Source organism: Cibotium barometz, chromosome 10 (genome assembly GCF_041138505.1).
Source record: "Cibotium barometz isolate CiBa-2024 chromosome 10, ASM4113850v1, whole genome shotgun sequence".
NCBI classification, from domain to species: domain Eukaryota; kingdom Viridiplantae; phylum Streptophyta; class Polypodiopsida; order Cyatheales; family Cibotiaceae; genus Cibotium; species Cibotium barometz.
In genome coordinates this window covers 39407090-39427522 of record NC_141055.1, presented here as the reverse complement: position 1 = coordinate 39427522, position 20433 = coordinate 39407090, and the positions used below count along the sequence as shown (strand labels likewise).

The window sequence follows — 20433 nt, the reverse complement described above, 5'->3', positions numbered from 1 at the left end:
CTGGCTTTGTTGTACTTACTGAGTTATACTTTCCATTGAATTTGAATAAAGAAATACCGAAAGGGGCGCCAAGCTTTGGGGCCAACAGGTGTCGTTTTCCTTTTTTGTTCTGGAGCATTCTAGCTCCTGTTCATTTGTTATTTGACTAGACTACTTTTGGAAAGGTGACTGCTAGTCTACCATACTTTGGTTTCTACCAGAGGCCGGTTTCAAGGATCCGTTGTTGGGACCCATCATCAACTTTCTTAAGGGGGTGAGCTCGTGGTTGTCTCGAGGAAAGTCATTGCTGAAAAATTCAGCAACATGTCAGACACAGAAGATGAATATTTTTATGATGAAGAGGAAGAGCAAGAGGCCTCTCTTGAGAGAAATGAATCTGAGGATATTCTTGCAGGAGAACAGGCTGCAGTAGATGCACAATATGAGGATGTAACACAGCCAGAAGACATGCCTAGTAAAGAGGAAGATGATGCTCAGTTTAAAAATCGTTTGGCAGGTGTAATGGATGTGTTTATGTAGCTCACTCAAAGTGAGAAGTTTGCTGAATTTATGAGATCCCGTTCTGAGCTTGAAAAGAAGAAGAAGAAAATGCGTTCTAAGAACCCACCTCAGGGCAATAGTGGTGCCTTCCCACAGGATCCATCTTTTGGACAGTTTTCGAACATGCAACATACTTTTGGTGCCAACTCACAGAGTTCCTTTTTCGGACAGCCATCTATTCCACAACAGTCTATGCATCCAGGCTATGTTGGTGGTGGCTCTGTGTTCCAATCCATGACTGGGGGTTATCCTCAGGGAGGCATGGGTATTCCAGGGAATTTTGGAGCTAGTTTTCAGCTTGGTATGCAAGGGAATATATATGGTGGTATGCAGTCCGGAATGCAAGGAAACATGTATGGGGGCATGCAGCCCGGAATGCAAGGAAACATGTATGGGGGCATGCAGCCCAGTATGCATAGTGGTATGTTTGGAAACATGGCTAGAATGTATGGAATGCCAGGTGTGGGAGTGGGAACTGGTAATGTTGATCCTATGATGGGCATGAATGCGGGGGTAGCAATCTTGTGAAGCCACTTCCTTACGATAATCTAACGCCTATGGGTAAGGCGAAGGATTATAAGGAAGGGGGAGCTGCAGTGAAATTTGACACGCTCAGTGGGGCCAAAGATAAGGTAAAGGCACTTACCTTTTTACAGCAGTTTGACGTTGCTTTTTTTGGTGGTAATTACACGGAATCCTCTAAGGTGAGAAAAGCTGCGACTTTTCTCAAGGGCAATGCATTGCAATGGTGGTCCACTCTTCTTTTACAGGGCATAGCACCATCTACTTGGGTACAGTTTAAGCAGGTGTTCTCTTCCGTATGGCTCACATCTACTTTTGAGGTGGATGTAATGACAACATGGTACAAGTTGGATGCATCAAAATGTGAAAATCTTGAGGATTATAATAAGAAGTTTTGGGAAGCTTTACTCCCAGTTACTTCTTATCGTGCAGTGCCTTTGTCTGAGCAGGTGGAGAAGTATTGTTGTGGGCTGCCCAAGGAAGTGCGTGACTATTGCATAAAGACTCGAGTAACAAATATGTCGCAGATGATAGAGAATGCTATGACAGCAAATGCGTTACTCACTGGGGTCTCATCTGGATTTAAAGGAAGTAAAGGCTCAAGCAAGAAATCTGAAAAGTCAGGGCATGCTTCGTGTGATGCAGAAGGGTCTACAGAGAAGCGGTATAAGAAGTTACCAATGCCAAAGAGAACTCCTGAGGAGAGACAGGCTTTGATGGATGCTCGGAAGTGCTTTTACTGTAGAGAGGAGGGACATATGTCTTTTAACTGTCCCAAGCGTAAGTCCCAAAAGAACTCTGACACTAAAGGGGAGCCCAAGTCTAAGAAGCCAAAACCTTCTGCAAGGTTAGTTCCTGATCTTGTTGGGGAACAGCTAGGTGGTGAAGAGACTGAGTTATTTAGGGCATGGAGCAAAGTGAGAGATCAAAATGCCTTGATTTTCTTTGACACAGGTGCTAGAGCCAACTTTATTTCATCGGATTTGGCTGGCCGATTGGGGATCCGTGCAACAGAGGAGATGGGGCCTTTGTATGAGGCTAATATTATTTGTCCTGGGTATGCAGAACCCGTTACTCCTATTATTGGGAAGCTTAGGCTTCATGTGCAGGGTTATGTGGACAGTGAGGAGTTCTTCATCATGCCACTTGATGGATGTGATGTTTTGTTGGGTATGCCATGGTGCCATAGAGTACATGCGGTGGTGGATACATACAACAGGAAGATTACTTTGACTCATAGAGGGAAAGAGCATATTTTGGATGTAAAGCTTAAAGGGGAATCTGTTCCTATTGTATCAGCTTCGGCAATTTCATCAGTAAATGAAAAAGCATCTTTCTGCGTACTTGATTTTTGTAAAGGATGCAAAAGATGATGAGTCTAAATCTAATTTGTCTATGCTAGATAAAGACAGGACTGATTTCTTGCGTGAGTTCCAAGATTGTTTTTCCGAGTCATTGCCAGGAGAACTTCCTCCGGAAAGGCCAGAAGATCATGCTATTGATCTAATTCCGGGGAGTACTCCACCAAATAGACCGCCGTACCGTGTTAGTGCAGCCCAACAAGAAGAAATTATGAGTCAGGTACAGGAGTTGTTGAATAAAGGGTTGATCCAGCCTAGCTCATCACCCTTTTGCTCACCTGTGCTCTTAGTGTAAAAGAAAGATGGTAATTGGCGCATATGTATAGATTACAGGGCGCTAAACAAGAGTACCATCAAGAATCGATTTCCTATTCCGAGGATCGATGACATACTGGACCGCTTGTTACAGGGCTCCACAGTCTTTAGTCGGATAGACTTGAAAAGCGGGTATCATCAGATACGCATTAGACCCGAGGATGTGCATAAGACAGCATTTCGAACCACTTTTGGGTTATATGAGTTCTTAGTTATGCCCTTTGGTTTGACAAATGCACCTGCCACATTTAACAGGATGATGGACAGGATTTTCCTGCCTCATAGAGCGTTTGTGGGCACATTCTTTGATGATATGATTGTGCATTCACACACTGAGGAGGAGCATAGGAAGCATTTGGCCATTGTGTTTGAAGAACTCCGGAAGCATAGGCTGGTCATTAATGGCAAGAAGAGTGAGTTCTTCTTGGAAGAGATACACTTCTTGGGTCTAAGCATGGAGTTCGTATGGATCCTTCGAAAGTGGAAGCAATTCTTAATTGGCCAGATTTGAGGACCGTGCATGATGTACGCAGCTTTTTGGGATTGTGTTCCTATTACAGGCGGTACATACGGTATTTTGCTGAGATTGCTTCGCCCCTTCATGCCTTAACAAAGAAGGCAACTCCGTTTAGATGGGTTGATCAAGAAATTACAGCCTTTAAAAAGCTTACTTCGGATCCCGTATTGGCATTACCAGATCTCCGAAAGGCTTTTGTTGTCCAGTGTGATGCATGTGGAAACAGCATGGGGGAAGTTCTCATGCAGGAAGGACATGTGAGAGTCATATATTACAGAATGCCGAGAAGCATTTATAGGTTTATGAGAAAGAGATGTTGGCTGTAATTCATGCTCTTTCTACATGGAAACACTATTTGCTTGGGGCTGATTTCAGTGTGCAGACAGATCATCAGACCTTGCGTTATTTCCTCACGCAAACTAAACTTTTTGAGAAGCATATGCGATGGGCCAATTTTTTGTCTATCTTCCACTTCCTGATTGTGCATGTGGAAGGCAAAAAGAATGTTGTGGCAGATGCTTTGTCACGCAAGCCACAGGTCTCAGCAGTTTCACTTGCTCATCATCATGAGCTTGATGAGATGAAAGAGCAGTATGCCCATGATGAGGATTTTGGAAGGCTCTATGATCAGATGTCTGAGGGTCAGCGGCATGATCATTATACTCTCAGGGATGGTTTTTTGTTGATGCATGGTAGATTGTGTGTTACCAGGCAATTACGACTCAAGGTTATGATTGAAAGTCATGCTCCACCGTATGCAGGTCATAGAGGTATTGACGCCACGGTAAAAGCAGTTGAGACTTTCTTTTATTGGCCAACCTTGAGAAGAGATGTTGATGCTTTTTTTAGGCAATCCATCGTATTTCAGAAGGTGAAGTTTGACCGTCAAAAGACACCAGGGTTACTTCAGCCTTTACCTATTCCAAATAGACCATGGGAGAGCATTGCCATGGATTTTATATTTGATCTTCCACGTACACAAACGGGGAATGATGGCATTTGGACTATCATATGCAGATTCAGTAAGCAGGCTCATTTCATTCCCGTGCGTAAGACGATCAAAGTTGATCATATGGTGAAGTTGTTCATGGCGAACATCTTCAAGTATCATGGCTTGCCTTCGTCTATCATTAGTGACCGTGATCCACCGATGACAAGTTTATTCTGGAGAGGATTGTTTGACAACATGGGTACAACTCTCAAGTTTTCATCTTCGTTTCATCCACAAACAGATGGTCAATCGGAAGAGGCTAATTCTACAGTGTTAGATCTTCTTAAGTGTTATGTGTCAGAGCACAAGCAACAATGGGAAAAGTATCTTCCTTTGGTGGAGTTTGCTTATAACAACACCGTCCATACCTCGACGGGCAAGGTGCCTTTTGAGATTGTGGAAGGAGGGAAGAAGGTACCACCTATTTTGCACACAAAGGATAAGATCTTTGAGGCTGATCAGTATGTGGAGAACATGGATGAAGCTTATCGGAGAGTTAAGTTGGCACTCCAGAAAACTCAGCAAAAGCAAAAGAAAGCAGCAGACCGTCACAGACGTGCATTAGAGTTTGCATTAGGTGATTGGGTTCTTTTGCGATTTGAAAAAGCTAGGCTCAAGAAAATGAAGGGTAAAGAGCGCTTATTCCCTAAGTTGAGCATGCGTTATTATGGACCTTTTCAGGTATTGGAAAAGATTGGTGAGGTGGCCTATTGCTTGAAGCTACCAGATCACTGGAGGATTCACAATGCATTTCATGTGAGTCTACTTAGACCTTTCCATGGAGATGTGCCTGAGGATGTATCAGATGAGGGTCAGCCGGAAGTTGAGGAACTTGATGAGGTTCTTATTCCAGAGCAGATACTGGCACATAAGGAAAGAAAGGTACGAGGTAAAGTTTCCCGTCGCTATCTTGTGAAGTTTAAGAACTATTCACCGATGGATGCGAAGTGGATGGAGGAAGGTGACTTAACAGATTCACCTTAGGTTTTGCAGCTTTATCTCGATGCCTTTGAGTTGGAGCCGACTCTTGTTACGGCTCATTCAGGTTCAGCAGAGCATGGGTCTGGAGCATTGCCTGATGCTCAAGAGGGGGGTAGCACCTCCACTCCCTTGATACAGACAGGCTCAGATGACATCTAGAGGTCGCTTGGTGCAACTTTTGTCTCACCCGAAGGTACTGATGGCTGACAGTACATCTATTTATGGGACTTCTATAATATATGTGTACGTCACATTGGATGTTGTGGTTGTGTATGGTTCATAGTGGTATACAACTTGGACTACTACTATACCAATTGGTTTGGAGTGAATGTTGCTACATATGCATGGCTTAGAGAGATTGGGACGCTGATCTTGCCATATTGTACATTTCACTTTGGATATTTTGCTGTATCACCAGATTGCAATCGGGGACGCTTGCCATTTTTCAAGAGGGGGGTATGTCATGACCCTGTGAAAGTGGAACAGCATGAGTGTCAGCATGGTGGTTGGTGAGCAAGATAAATATTTCATGATTCATACTTGGGTGCCCGGACAAATAGTAATATGTGTGGACATCCCCAAGTGTGAAGGGGCACCAAGGGATTTATTATTTATAATGTTTTAACCTTGGGTGGCCCCTAGGCATAAGTGGCCCTTAGAAACTTTAATGAACATTAAAAAGGGGCCTAAGATATTTATGGAAGGAGGGCTACTCCACTTTTGGAAGTACACTCCTCCTTTCCATCTCTCTCTTTCTCTTTTTCTCTCTCTCACTTGCTTTTTGGAGAGGAGTCGGTTGGCTACATAGAGAGTACTGCTGGTTTCTTGCGTGGAGAGAGACCGGTTTAAGTTGGCTGGCTGCGTGGAGAGAAGCCGTACAGTACAGCAGCTGCAAAAACGACTGGTACAAGCTGGAGGTACACACTGCTACGACAGGTATGGTTGCTGCAGAATTTCTGACGTGGACAGCTGCTAGTGCAGACCTGTACGGACAGGTACAGGCGGGTACTGTCCAGCAGGTACAGGCGGGACAGTTCAGTCCTGTAGAGCTGGTACAGGCAGCTCATCACCAGGGTACAGGCGGTGGCTGCAGGTTGAGTACTGTGCAGGCAGCGCATCGTACAGGCGGCAGTGCATCTTACAGGTGGCTGCAGGCGCAGACCTGTACGGACAGGTACAGGCGGGTACTGCAGTCCTGCCCAACAGGTACAGGTGGGACTGTTCAGTCCTGTACAGCTGCAGGCGGCGCATCATCAGGTACAGGCGGCGCATAAAGAGGATTGCTGCAAGTACTGTTTTGAGGCGGCTGCAAGGGGGGAAAGTACAGACAGGTACACACATGTGCTGCAAGTACAAACCCATACGGACAAGTGCACACGTGTGATGCAGAGTTGCTGATGCAGGCGGTTGCTAGTACAGACTGGTACGGTCAATCCCTCCGGAGAAGAACTGCGCATAAAAGTTGGTAAACTCTGAACATATCTTCCTTTCTTTCTTTCCACTGGCTTATGTCTACCTACAGGGTTGTTTCTTCTGGCCCTTTGTGAGAGGAGGGGTATAGCAGTTTGAAGGGTGGAAACAGAGATTGGGTGGAAACAGAGATTGGATAGTGGATTAGTATTTAGGCTGAGTTTGAAGCCATGAACATGGAACAGCCAGATGCGTGCTCAAGGCTGCCCTGTTGAATTGTCTTGGTTGATTAGAGGAAAACACAGTGTGTTGCTTTTGTGGGACACAGATCTGTATGTGAATCCTCTATGCTAAGAGGTCTTGAGGGCTGCCAGATTGGACATGCAGGTTTACTTTCCTTGACTGGCTTTGTTGTACTTAGTTATACTTTCCATTGAATTTGAATAAAGAAATACCGAAAGGGGCGCCAAGCTTTGGGGCCAACAGGTGTCATTTTCCTTTTTTGTTCTGGAGCATTCTAGCTCCTGTTCATTTGTTATTTGACTGGACTACTTTCGGAAAGGTGACTGCTAGTCTACCGCACTTTGGTTTCTACCAGAGGCCGGTTTCACACCTACAAAGATAATGCTCCTCTGTTTCAACCCTTGTGGAGAAAGTCCTACGGAACTCCATGAGGAAGAGCCTCAGGCATTGCTGGTCTAGAAAGAGGCAGTAAAATATCCCCTTAATCTCATAATACACTTGGCACCTATAGATGTAATGCTCCTCCATCTTGACCTCCAAAGTGCAGAGGCTGCATATCCTTGTTGGAGTCTGGTCTACATCTGGCACTTACGTGGTTCCGGACCACCTAGTCGGCTCCAGAGGAGCAACGACTAATGCAGTTGTGCCCAATGCAATAAGCCAACACTAGGACGTTGAGCTACCTGTCTGCCTAAACGTGGGGAGATTGATTAGGACTGCAAAGCAGGTTAGTTCCTCAGTCTGTCCTGAATTTGCACCGTGATCCGCATCCAGACATGAGTACGCTTAACACAAGATTGAATAAAGAATAGACAGAGATATATAGAATGAACAAAAGTAAGACCAAGACCAATAAGACGAGGACCAACCCATGTGTCATTCTTGAGTAATAACAATAGAGTACAATGCCTCAGCAAGAGCTCTAGAGGCTCATGAACTGCTCACTCACCTCTCGTCTTCCTATCTAGTACTGTTCCTCTCCTTTTGGTCCAAGTAAACCCGACATGATTCTTAAACTATCCAGACAGTAATGCGCTCCTTCCCCAACAATCTCTGCTGGGTAGACCAAGTCTACTTTAACCCCTCTCTCCCCTTATCCGACCAATTCTCCTTTTCCTTTACAACTACGGGTACTACCCATTTATCAAGAAGCTGTTACAAGTTTGTTACAAAACAAGAAGGCTCGGTTTGTTGCACAACGGTCAGTCCAAGTGGCAATCTGGACGGTGGCCAAACGGGCTGATTGGCCGCCAACACCTAGTGATCACGGTGGACGTTATGCCAGTAGAGCGAAGCCCACAGTTGTTTTCAAAAAAATCGTATGTCTGGATCCTCCCGTCTAGACTCCTTATGGCCTGTTCCAACCACCTTCGTCTGGTACCTCCTCTGTTGCTATGCCCCCTGAGATGAACTTGATGGGAGGCATACCTTGGCTCGTAAGCCCTCTTCCTGCTGCTTACCCAAGCATGCCCTATACGCGTCCTCTCCAGTCCTTCTAAACTGCACATCAATGGGCCGCGCCTCTCGATGCCTTGCCCTTGCCCTCTTCATTGTTTCCATAGCCATGCCTGTTGTGAAGGCATCTGTTTGCTCTGGGGTGATGACACCTTTTTTGAAGACTATCTGCCCAGGTTCCTTTGGCCTTCCACACTGCTGCCAGTTGGCTCCTCGATCTCTGTGCACACTGCAATCATGTTTGCATATGTAATTCCTAATTTTGGATTTTGTTCTTTTCTATTTTTATTTTCTCTAGAATCTTGTTCTGATTCGCGATCTTGATTGGACTCGGACTCTTCTTGTTGGGCATTTTCCGGCTCCTTGTTGGACTCGGATTCTGCTTGTTGGACATTCTCCGGATTTGGATTTGAACACACTTTTCCTTCTTGTTCTGGCATTCTTCCATAATAAGGCTTCAGCCTATACGTGTTCACTAGTTTCCTTAGGCTTTCTCCATCTAGACTTGCTAGCTCAAAGGTTCCTGTCCCCATTTTTGTGACAATTCTGAATAGGTCCGTCCATCCCATTTTCAATTTTCTTGGGTGTGGTCCCATTCTTGATAAGAACTCCTTCTTTGAAGATCTTGAATTTTGTGTTCCTGTCCACGTGTAGCTTTCTCTTCTATACAATTTCGGCTGTCCATGCACTATGCAGTCTCCTTCTATCCAGCTTAAGGAGTTGCTCAATTCTGTGCACCTCTGATTCTTTCGAAGAGAGCCTTTCTGCTACTAATATCCTTAGGCTCTGTATGAGGAACTCCATGGGCACTATTACTTCCAGTCCATATACCATGTTGAAAGGCATAAGTTGCATTCTTATAAGCTGTTCGGAATGCCCACAATGCTGAGTGCAGCTTTGTGTCCTAGTTGGTCCTATTCTCATTCACTATCTTGACCTAGATTCCCTTCAGGATTTTATTGGTGGATTTTGCTTGCCCATTTGCCTGCGGGTAGTAGACTGTTGACTTCTTATTTATTATCATATGTTGCTCTATCAGCTTCTTGATCAATTCATTAAGGAAGTGGGTCCCTTGGTCGTCGTTGACTATCTCTATTGGATATCCGAATCTTGTCATGATAGTTTCATAAAGAAACTTTGCTACTTACAATGCCTTACAGTCTCTTAGGACCTTGGCCTCTACTCATTTTGTGCAGAAATCCGTAGCCACCATAATGTATTTGTTTTCTATTCGGTGAGCTACTAGCTTGAATGGGCCGACAAAGTCCAGAGCCCACTTCTGGAACGGCTCTAGGGGCAATATTAGGTTGTGAGGCATTATGTCTGCATCATTCGGTTGCCCCAGCCTTTGACACATATCGCACTCCTTTGCGAACTTGTGTGCGTCTTTTAATGCAACGGGCCACCACAATTCTGCCTGGAACACTTTCCGTCCCGTGACTTCTCCAGAAAAGTGCCCTCCGCTTATTCCTTGGTGCGCTTCTGCCACAGCACAGCCTGTTGTTCATGATCGGGGACGCATCTTCTCAGTATATGATCAATGCCCATCTTGTAGAGCTATCCTGCGACCACCATGAACGGCTTGCTCCAGAGAGTCAGCTTTTTCCTCTAATCTCTCGATATGTACTCCAGAAAGGACAAGTCTGATAGGAACTGCAGCATCTCATCATACCAACTGGGTTTTTCTCCATCTGTGAGGAAGAGCTATGCATCTAGGAAGTCATCTTCCACTCCCTCTGGATGTTCTCTTGATTCCAGTCTTGACAGGAAATCCGCTACTGCGTGCTTATTTCCGGGGGTGTGCCTTATAGTGAACTCGAACTCTTGTAACAAAAGCATCCACCTAGCTAATTTTCCTACCATGTCTAGTCTGTTCACTAGATACAAGAGTGCTTTGTGATCTGCACGAAATTCAAACACCTTTCCCAACACATAGTGCTTGAACTTCCGAACACATTGAAGTCATCCACGAAGACCCTCATAAACGTGGTTAAATATTCGTAGAATTTTTTCTTGAACCATCCTTTGGAATGTGGCTGCAGCATTTTTTAGCCCAAAAGTCATTACATTGGAGGCAAAAGCCTCCCATTCTGTTACGAAGGCTGTTTTTTCTTTATCCTCTGGGGCCATTCGTACCTGGTTATATCCAATGAACCCATCTAGGAAGAAATATGTCTCATACCCAGCTATCACATCTAGTAGGGAATCTATGAATGGTAGCGGGAACGGATCCGATATGGTAGAAGCTTTCAACTTGCAGTAGTCAATGTAGATCCTCAGCTTCCCATTCTTCTCTGGGATGATGACTATTGGTGAAAGCCATTCCGCCCTGTCCACTAGATAGATGAACCCTACTCTCAGCAGCTTATCAATCTCCTCCTTCACCTGTTTAGCGTAGTTGGGGTTCATTCTATATCCGCTCTATCTGATAGGAATTGCATCCTCTTTTAAGTTGATCTTGTGTTGGTAGAAGCTAGGATCAATCCCCTTCATGTCAGAGTAGTTCCAGGCGAACACCTCTTTGTAGGATTTCAACAGTTACAAGAGTCTTCCTTTGAATTCTTGATTTAGGCCGGCATTGACTCTAACTATTTTGGGCTCTTGGCCGTCTCTCAGGTTCACTTCTTCGAGCTCATCCCCCTAGAATCTGATGTTTCACTTCCTGAGCTGGGCTTCCTCCTGCTTGAGAGCCATCGTAGCCTTTTCCTGCTCGGCCTGCAGTTCTACCACACTGTCCTAAGTGTCTTCCTCATCTTCTTTTGCACTTTCTTCATTTAGTAGCACTTTAGGATGAGCCACTAGGATTTTTGGATCGTATCTTTGTACAATCCTTTATATATCCACCTCAAATAGTGACAACAGATCTGGATTTTCCTTCATGATCTACTCTTCTTCATCGTCTTCTACATCCAGCGGTCGGCTGGCCGGATTCAGCTTGTCTTTTCTTGCGAATCGAGATACAGACCTTCTTTTTCCCCCTCTGGATTGTGATCTTGTCCGTATCCCAGTTGTGCTTGATCCTTTCACTTCTGAGCCACGATCTTCCCAACAACATGGGATATGCACCCGCTATCTCAGTCATTTCGAGGACAATGAACACGACAGTGAAAATGCATCCTGCCACTTCTATTCCAACTGGTTGGACTCTTCTTTGGTCAGCCATGCGAATCTAGAACGAAGCTGGCTACATATTTGTGATATCTAGCTTTTTGGCCAGACTATTTGATATCATGTTCACTCTTGATTCTCCATATAGGATGACCCTCGCCACTGTCTTCCCTCTGATCTTGATGGTCACTTCCGGAACGGGTGTGTCACAATCCTGGACTGTTTCCACATTCATGCATTCTGCTGTCGGATTTTCTGGTTCCTGCAAAGGCATTTGCACCAGTTTCTCATTTGGTACTATGGCCTGAAGCAGCTTTTGCCTGTAAACTAGATTCAGCATTTGGTCCAATGTGATGTTTAGTTTTATCTTACTGAGATCCTCCCATGAGTCGTATTCCTTCACTGAATTGCTGCTTTTCTCCTTGTCAGTGGGCATACCTTGGCCTCTGTACATTCTTCCTTTCTCATCGTTTGCTTCCCTTTCCTTTTCCTGACGTTCCCTTGTCAGTTTTCCTATCTGGATTACTTTCAGATTTTGTTCCATTTTCTTTCTCATGCACTTCGCTGCTCTGGGCTGTAATTGGCTCTAGTTGGCAGTTCAACGTCCTTTCTTCGGTTGCTCTACCATTGCACACTGGCTTCTTTCCAGCTCCAATTTCTTCTTTTTTCTTGACCAAGTTTGTCCTGTTCGAATTCTTGTCAAAATACTCTCCAAGGATCGGCTTTCTTGCATTGTCCGCACCATCCCTTGTGCACTCTGCATCAACTTGGTGATTTGCTCACAGACTCTCTGCTGCCCCACCCACTATTGTGGCTTATGTTTCTGTTCCGGCTCGGAGTTCTTGCCTGTCAACGTCTTGACAAGCCCCTTGTAATCTTTTCACAGCCATCATCTCCGGTGGCTTTTCTTGTTCTTTACTTGCCCCATGGTCCACTTTTACCATGTTAAGAGCTGCATTAGCTCCTGTTGGGTTCGCCTCCCTTTGTGGCATTGCCTGTTGTAGTTCCTGCTGATGGCGTTGAAATATGGGGCAATTATTTTGTTTATGTCCTAGACCATTAGCAAGCTCCCCTTGGCACAAATCTTCCACCTCCTCTTCTATATTTTCTGTTGATTTGAGATCCTATGGCGACCTCATTGGCGGCTAGGGCTTGTTGCTATTGCCTTTCCATCAATCTCAGATTCTAGTTCCGAGTATTGTAGAAACACATCTCTATGGTGTGATTGTTTCTTCCACAGATATTGCATATCTGCTATCTATTCTTTAACTGGCACTCCTCCTTCATGTGACCTTCATTGTTCCACCTTGTGCACTAGATGTCCGGTCTGAGTCCGGATCCTACCTTTCTTTTTCTGGGGCTTTCACTCTTCGGCGTCCGACTCCTGGTTGGACTTTGATTATGAGGTGTCTTCTCCGGAATCCGATTCGAAAGTTTCTTCCTCCTTCCTCCTTTTTTCTTGCTGGTGGCCTTGCCACTCAAAGTTGTCACAAAATACTCTGTCTTTTGCAGCAATGGAGCTCTGGTGGCCAGGAATGTGGTTTCAAAGGCGAAGATGTGGGCATGTGGATCCTCCTTGCTCTTGCCCTTGAACTTAGGGTACTTTAGAGACATCCTTCCCACAACTGTAGATTCTTCTTCTTCTTGAGTTTCCTGCCTCCTAATTTGTGGCTCCTGGTGATCTCCTTCTTGATTTCTTAGTGGTTCCTGAATCTATCATTCTTGCTATGGGACACAAGATTAATCCTGTGTGAAGGATTCCGATGCATACTTATCTCTACATCTATGTGGGATAATTTCTAGGGAATTCCTTCTAAGGGTCTTCTTGGACGATGAAGTTGTCCTTCATGTTCTGTAACTTCGGCCTGCCTGTGGCGGTGCCACATTGCTCTGTTTGAGCTACCTTCATTCTCCATGCATACTCCATTGTACTCTTATGACTCTCTCATGAACATTCCTGACACCAGTGTGTGTACACTTTCTTTCCAGATCTATTTCAACTAGCTAACTCATTGTGCAAGACTGACCTAGAACTAGCCTCTATCTTCCTACTCCCCTACCTAGACACACATAGTGAGGTACAACTGGTTACAGGTGAGAAAGAGTACGGTCTCTTTCTTTGGATACAGGTTCCCTTAAACTTTCAGTTGACAGTATGACAGACAAAGGGAAAGGCAAGCTCCCTGCCGAAGAGAGTTCCTCTTCTACTCACGGACAACGTATAGAGGTGACAGGTGTCCAGGTGTCAGCCTCTGCTCGGACGGAGCCAGTAGTACAGCCAGCCTTGTTAGAGGAAGAACAGGAACAGGAGGATTTGTTTCAGGCACAGCTTCTTAGCATGCTTGGAACTTTTCAGCAGCTAGTTAAGAATCCCAGAATGAAGAAATTTTTGCAGTCACGTTGTCGTGCCACCGCACGTCTATGGTGTGAAACCATGTATGTGAGGCTATTAAATGCAAATCCAGATGCATGGGATTAAGTGCCTGTGTACATATGGGATGTATGGCGTGTGGAGGGTTTTGCTTTTAAGGGCGTCGCCAGGTGTTAAGGGTTGACGGTATTGGCTTGAGCTTGTTGCAGCCTGTCGGGTGAGAGGTCAGATGCTGGAGAAGATGTCAGCTGCTCAGTCATCTTGAATTGTGTGCGTGTCCAAATGATGTGGGCACTGAAGGTTGTGTTTGAAGGTTGTGGAAGCAAGGGCAATAAAAGATAAAGGGGGCCATGTGCCATGAGATTGGTGTGAAAAGGAAATAACATGGTGCTTTTTTTTCTTCCAAATAAATAAAATAAAGTAAGAATTTACATGGCCTTCTTCTGGAAAGGTGGCGTGAAGGCCTAATGGGCTGCCAACTCGCCATCTAGAAGAGGGGGTGGAGAAGCGAGAGGGGAATAGGAAGCGGCAGCCTGCAGGCGATAACTGGGGGGGGGGGGCGCCAAACTGACTGCAACAAAGAGAAGCAGGTCCTTGTGACAGCTGGAAGAGCCTGGCTAGGGGTTTTGGAGAGTACAGGCGACAGCTGGCGAAGAGGAAGGACGCCGCCTGATAAAGAACACGGAGGGAGGAAAGAAGCTGGCTTGGGTAGACTCTGGAAAGTGGGAGGGACGCTGCAGGCAACCAGGGACTGGAGGCGGTGCCTATCAGAGGGGCTGCAGGGAGAAAGGAGGGGAGCTGCAACTGGATAGGAGGGAAGAGCAGAGGGCCATGTGGAGCTGCTGGGGACTCGCTGGCGCAGCTGCAAGAGAGACCCAAAAGAAACATTAATGGTGGGGTGTATTCGGTGCGCTGTGGATGACTGAGGGCCGCTGGTGTGAAGGGAACCGGACGGGCTGAAGCTGCAGATATACGGGAAAGACTCTCTGCACAGGGCAAATAGACACAGGGAGGCCGCTTTGGTCAGAGGGGAGAGTCGCCTGGGCAGTCACTGCGAAAGAGGGAGAGAGCCCCGTGTCTGTTTGAGTGGCGAGCTGCAGCCACAGGCGCTGCAGAAAAACAAGAAGAGGGTGGCAGTTCAATTACTGAGTAGAATTGTCATTTATGAGCTACATGAACACAATGACACCAAAGAAAGCCATCATGTTTGTGCAGAAATCAAAGGAGACCTTGATTGTAATCTCCTTGTTTTAATCTCGGATCATATTACATTATGTCAGGAATCAAGCTTGCAGCTTTTTAGCTTTAATGGAAAAAAGGACAAGGATTGGCATTTAATCTCTGCAATTCGGCATGTCAAGTTATGTGGAGGACCTTGTGGTGGTGAAGGTTAGCTGGTTGGACTAAAGGATGGCTCAATTGTGAGGATCTGGATCAATAACCTTTTTCCTCTTTGTATATATAGTCATACAAGTGCCATATGGTTTTTCTTGGGTTTTGGAACCATAAGATGGTTGGTTTGGTCATGTATATGAGGTGTCTATGTTGGCCTTGATTTTATAGTTTTGTTGGATGTTGAGCCTCTGATGCTCCATGATGGCCATGTGTATCTTTCATGTGAATACCATGAGGTGATGTCCCTTGAAGAGCTAACTGTTTTGTTTCCTTGCGGGATTTTGGATGTAACTCTCACAGCCAGACACCCAGTGTGTTCCCAGTGACACCGCCCACGTCACGACAGCTTTGGTGAACCCGACGTGAAACCGTTGGGGTGAGAGTACGTAGAGATGGCTAGCAAAATGGAGCATTTATATGCAGAAATGAAAGAGCTTGAAGAGCGGTTCAGGAAGATTGAAGAAGAAAAGCGAATTCAGGAAGCCGTGGAAATTGTGATGCAATTGGTATATGACAGGGTCAATATATTTGATGGTTACGATCCAGAAAGCTATCTAAGGTGTTATGAGACAGAGATGAAGAATCAAGGGGTTCCTGAAAACATGATGATTGCATCTTTTGCATACCTTGTAAGTCCTGATTTAAAAGATGAAGTGCTGGAACTAGCAGAGTATCACTCCAAACGATGGAATGATTTTGCAGATGCACTTATTTATGCGAGTTCCAGGTATAATGTGAGCTGTGATAGTGTTCCAGCAACAATCCGAGCCAGTTTAGAAGCAGTTGTCGATGCATGTCTTATGGAGGACAAGCAGCTGCTATTCAAGGCTGATACAGAGATTGTGGAGGCTGTTTATGCTAAATTGGGACTGCAAAAAGCCATTAGTGAGCAACAAGGCCTTCACAGTGCCAAAAGGGATGCTTTGCTACAGCCTCATAAAGATGCAATGGGTGAACTGTGCAAGTATAATCTGTCTTCCTTGTTTGAGGGTGCAGACATACAGGGTCCTATGATCATACCACATGATGTATGTATGCCTATGCTTGAGGAGACACTTGATTCAGAGAGCTTCAGGACAGGTGTTTCGAAGGGTATTCCTCAGGTGTCGTATCATATGTGTGAAGAACAGCAGGAACCAATGCTTCTTGTTGAAAGCATGATTGCAGAGTTTGAAGGTCTAAGACAAGAAGAAGATGCTATCATTACTGCATTCTTATCTGGTTATGATGCTTATAAGCAGGATGATGTACATGAATATGCAGACGGGCCACAAGTATGTGTGATTGATTTAGAGGGGGTGAGTGATATGGGTGATTCCAACAGTGATGTTGCTTCTGAAGCTGGTTGCCAAGGTTCTTTGGATTTGGGTTATTCAGGAATGCTAACAGGGTGTTCCAACAATAAACAGGGTGATGCTATGTCATCAGTGTCAGGGTTATCTTGCAACCACATTTGTGAGCAACAATCTCGAGCTTGGAAGCCTGTTTATGATGATGATTTGGAGAGGGAAATTGAATCTGTCTTTTTGGATCATGCAGGGTTCAATGACATACAGATTCAAGGGTATTTGGGTGAGGGACCCATAATTCTAAGCCCATCTGCAGACAGGTATCAAGATAACATGAAGGATATGCAAAGTGTGGTCACAGAGCCTCATGAGGCTGCATATGAGCAACCAAATGGATATAGCTATGGGGGTATGAATGTTCATGATAATCAACATGTGGGATTGCAAGATGATAATGGCTTCAATGCGATTGATCTTGGATTGGATGCTATCTTAGATGATGCATTGGATGATTTCATGGTATATGATAGATCCCCATCAGCTTTGGACTCTTCTATGCTTGATGCTAGTCCACTGTTGGTTGCAAGTGAGGATATGCACGTGTTATGTGAGCCAAATGATTGTGATGAGATTGATTCAGAGCTGGAGGCTATTCTCGATGATGCCTTGTTGGATTTTGTATGTGTTGATGCTTTCCCGTCTTTGGATGAGAAGAATGAATGTTTATCAGAGCTGGATCCAGGCAAGGTAGATTTGGATGGGATGTTATCAAGTGTGTGTTCCATGCTGTTAATGCAGTTGTTATTTGGTGTGGCCATACAATATGTGGTGCAAAGGCTTCAAACATGGCCTGAGGAAAATTTTGAAGCAAATCATTTTGAAGAGCATCCCACTTTGAATGATGAGGGTAATCATGCATATGCAGGAAATCTAAGTGAGGATAGGGTTTCATATGAGCAAAGGATATGGCACATATGCCAAAAGCGATTGGTATTTGATCCAGGTGGGAAAGCAGAACCATTCAGATGTGATTGCTGATGCTTGTACATATACCAATGTTGGTGTGTAAATAATGCCTGGGCAGTGAGTTCCAGGACCTGTGTGGCACATACCAGAGGATGTGCAGGTTTAGAGGGGGTGGATGTCGTGCCGTGGCACGTCTATGGTGTGAAACCATGCATGTGAGGCCATTAAATGCAAATCCAGATGCATGGGATTAAGTGCCTGTGTACATATGGGATGTATGGCGTGTGGAGGGTTTTGCTTTTAAGGAGAGCGTTGCCAGGTGTGCAGTGTGGATCGGTTTGGATTTGAGCCTATTGCAGGCTTGTCCGGAGTGAAGTCAGATGCAGGTGGTTTCAGCTACCTGATGGCCTTGAAGTGTGTGGGCGTCCCAAAGGAAAAAGTGGGCATTCGAAGCTGTTTGAAGGTATGAGGAAAGCATGGGCAAATAAAGATGAAATGGCCAAGGTAGTATTGTGGGCATTGGGTGTGAAATAGAAGGTATGGTGGGTGGCCATCCTTAGGCATTAGGAAAATAATAAATAAAATAAAAGGAAAACGTTGCCAGCTGGTAACGTTGGCGTGGAACGTTGAAGGGGCCAGCGCATACTTCTGGAGGCCGGCCAGCGTGGGTTCTAGAGGGTGACGAGCTGGCGCAGAGAGAAGCGAGCCGCCGGGTAGAACAGAGAGGGGGGGTTCGTGTGTGGAAGGTAGCAGCGAGAGTACAGCGGGCAAGAAGACACATCTACTGGAAGGAATCGAGGGGTCTGGGAGCTCATCAAGGTGTGCAGGTAGGTCATTCTGACGTAAAAAAATTAGGAGAAAAAACGTGCACATCAAGGGAGCTGCTAGCCTCGTCTAGCGAAGGAAGGAAGGGCTACGTGAGAGTCTGCCAAGCAAGCAACAGAGACTTGGTGGAGGTGGTGTAGCATAGGAGAGGAATTCGAAGGAAAGGAAGTGGTGATTTTAAGCGAAACTGGGGAAATGACGTAAAAGCGGGAAGGTTTGAGCATGCACTACTAGTCAGTGTGCTGCTGAGCAGCAGTGGAGATGAGCAGCAGTGGAGATGCCCATCAATGCAGGGATACTCTGGAAGGACTGTGGCACAGGCTACCAGAAGGAACATGAGAGCGTCTAAGAGCACATGAGGTTTAGGAGCTGCTGTGCAGGTGCTGAATCGAGAGGTCTGCAAACTCATAAAAGTGTGCAAGCAGGTCACTCCAACGTAAAGAGCAGGACAAGATAACGTATATGTCAAGAGGGAGCCAGCGATGCTAGACGTTGGTTTGCTACTCTGCAGAGGCCAGAAGGTATTTCTAAAAACAAGGGCTACTCTGTTGAGGTCAAGAGGGGGTGCTTGCGTTCATCTAAAGATGATTGATGTCTGAGAAATTGATCATCAAGTCTAGAGAAGGAAGGGAGAGCTGTGTGAACCAAAAAAAGGAAAGAGAGTCGGTCTGGTAACAATACAAAGTGCTTTTTTTTTGAACATCTGTGTAAAGAGGCAAGTGCTCGGGTGGTGCCCTTGTGTGTATGATGTTTTTATGCTGCCTGGAGCTCTGTTTTGAAATAGAAGAAATAATATGGAATGAAAATATGGAATATAAAGTTGTTTTTTTTCAGTTAAAAGGGAAGGCTACTGGTCTATTATAATACACTTTGATGAAGTTGAATGGCCAGATAGTGATTGGGTGGTAGAAGATGATGGATCTGAAGAAATTCTTGATGTACAGCTAATAAGGGATTCAGATCTTGGATAAACTTTTGCTGGTGATGCCCCTTGAAGTTCAACCACTTACTCTCACAGCCAGAAGCCTCGCGCTTTCCCAGCGACACCGCCCACGTCACGACAGCTTTGGTGAACCCGACGTGAAACCGCTGGGGTGAGAGTACGTGGAGATGGCTAGCAAAATGGAGCATTTATATGCAGAAATGAAAGAGCTTGAAGAGCGGTTCAGGAAGATTGAAGAAGAAAAGCAAATTCAGGAAGCCGTGGAAATTGTGATGCAATTGGTATATGACAGGGTCAATATATTTGATGGTTATGATCCAGAAAGCTATCTGAGGTGTTATGAGACAGAGATGAAGAATCAAGGGGTTCCAGAAAACATGATGATTGCATCTTTTGCATACCTTGTGAGTCCTGATTTAAAAGATGAAGTGCTGGAACTAGCAGGGTATCACTCCAAACGATGGAGTGATTTTGCAGATGCACTTATTTATGCGAGTTCCAGGTATAATGTGAGCTGTGATAGTGTTCCAGCAACAATCCGAGCAAATTTAGAAGCGGTTGTTGATGCATGTCTTATGGAGGACAATCAATTGCTATTCAAGGCTGATACAGAGATTGTGGAGGCTGTTTATGCTAAAATGGGACTGCAAAAAGCCATTAGTGAGCAACAAGACCTTCACAGTGCAAAAAGGGATGCTTTGCTACAGCCTCATAAAGATGCAATGGGTGAACTGTGCAAGTATAATCTGTTTTCTGAGGGTGCAGACATACAGGGTCCTATGATCATACCACATGATGTATGTATGCCTATGCTTGAGGAGACACTTGATTCAGAGAGCTTCAGGACAGGTGTTTCGAAGGGTATTCCTCAGGTGTCGTATCATATGTGTGAAGAACAGCAGGAACCAATGCTTCTTGCTGAAAGCATGATTGCAGAGTTTGAAGATCTAAGGCAAGAAGAAGATGCTATCATTACTGCATTCTTATCTGGTTATGATGCTTATAAGCAGGATGATGTACATGAATATGCAGATGGGCCACAAGTATGTGTGATTGATTTAGAGGGGGTGAGTGATATGGGTGATTCCAACAGTGATGTTGCTTCTGAAGCTGGTTGCCAAGGTTCTTTGGATTTGGGTTATTCTGGAATGCTAACAGGGTGTTCCAACAATAAACAGGGTGATGCTATGTCATCAGTGTC

The 20433-nt window shown here is 45.2% G+C and overlaps 1 protein-coding gene across 1 annotated transcript in view; it reads right to left on the bottom strand.

The window, feature by feature from the left end:
- The window catches only part of LOC147634885 (DUF1995 domain protein, putative (DUF1995)), a 75776-nt gene that overhangs the window by 16214 nt on the left and 39129 nt on the right, over nucleotides 1-20433 (bottom strand). The window lies entirely within an intron of this gene.